A 1,524-nucleotide genomic window follows, 5' to 3' on the forward strand; every position below is an offset into this window, starting at 1 on the left:
GCTCTTGTTGCCCAGGCTGGAGTGCAATGGCGCGATCTTGGCTCACCGTAACCTCCGCCTCTTGGGCTCAGGCAATTCTCCTGCCTCAGCCTCCTGAGTAGCTGGGATTGCAGGCATGCGCCACCATGCCCAGCTGATTTTTTGTATGTTTAGTAGAGACGGGGTTTCACCATGTTGACCAGGATGGTCTCGATTTCTTGACCTCGTAATCCACCCGCCTTGGCCCCCCAAAGTGCTGGGATTATAGGCGTGAGCCACCGCGCCTGGCATCTATCCCTTTTTTTAAAAGCTGTGTGGATAATTAGAATAATCACAGTGTTTCCTTATTATATAGTAATAAAAGCTGCCATCATACATTGTGTCATTGATACAGTGATTTTTATACTCCAAATGAAATCATTAGGTATTAGAAGTTTTCTTTTTCTTTTTTTCCTCCTGAGATGGAGTCTTGCTCTGTTGCCCTGGCTGAAGTGCAGTAGTGTGATCTTGGCACACTGCAGTCTCCATCTCCTGGGTTCAACCAATTCTTCTGCCTCAGCCTCCTAGCCTCCCACCACTACAGGTGCATACCACCGTACCCAGCTCATTTTTGTATTAGTAGAGATGGGGTTTCACCATGTAGGCCAGGCTGGTCTTGAGCTCTTAACCTCGCAATCTGCCCTCCTTGGCCTCCCAAAGTGCTGGGATTACAGTTGTGATACACCAGGTATTAGAATTTTTCTTTTTACTTTTTTTTTGGGGGGATGGAGTCTCACTTTTGTTGCCCAGGCTGCAGTGCAATGGTGCGATTTTGGCTCACCTTCACCTGTCTGATTCAAGTGATTCTCTTGCCTCAGCCTCCTAAGTAGCTAAGTAGCTGGGATTGTAGGCATGTGTCACCATGCCTGGCTAGTTTTGTATTTTTTTTTTTTTTTTCATATGGAGTCTTGCTTTGCTGTTCAGGCTGGAGTGTAGTGGCATGATCACACCTCACTGCAACCTTCCCCTCCCAGATTGAAGCAATTCTCCTGCCTCAGCCTCCTGAGTAGCTGGGATTGCAGGCACCCACCACCAGGCCTGGCTAATTTTTGTATATTTAGTAGAGATGGTGTTTTACCACATTGGCAAAGCTGGTCTCAAACTCCTGACCTCTGGTGATCCTCCTGCCTCAGCCTCCCAAAGTGCTGGAATTAACAGGCGTGGGCCACCGCACCTAATTTGTAATTTTAGTAGAGACAGAGTTTCTCCATGTTGGTCAGGCTGGCCTTGAGCTCCCAACCTCAGGTGATCCGTCCACCTCGGCCTCCTAAAGTGCTGGGATTATAGGCATGAGCCACTACTACACCAAGCCCAGGTTATAGAACTTTTCAAAATAAAAACACAAAGTATATATTTTGAGTTGTGAAGTTGTTGCATTTCTTTTTATTTGCAAGATACATTTGCAACTATTTAATTCTAAGTGTAATCATAGTAGTTATTCAGGTAAGAACCCAGTTAACTTCCATTACATGATTCTTTCTTTTTTTTTTTTTTTTTTTTTTTTTT

General features: G+C 45.1%; 1 protein-coding gene across 1 annotated transcript in view; it reads left to right on the forward strand.

Annotated features, from left to right (window-relative positions):
- Nucleotides 1–1,524, forward strand: part of LOC108311145 (germinal-center associated nuclear protein) — a 55,158-nt gene that overhangs the window by 8,432 nt on the left and 45,202 nt on the right. The window lies entirely within an intron of this gene.

The sequence above is a fragment of the Cebus imitator genome, unplaced genomic scaffold (genome assembly GCF_001604975.1).
Source record: "Cebus imitator isolate Cc_AM_T3 unplaced genomic scaffold, Cebus_imitator-1.0 Scaffold112, whole genome shotgun sequence".
In the NCBI taxonomy this organism is placed as follows: Eukaryota; Metazoa; Chordata; class Mammalia; order Primates; family Cebidae; genus Cebus; species Cebus imitator.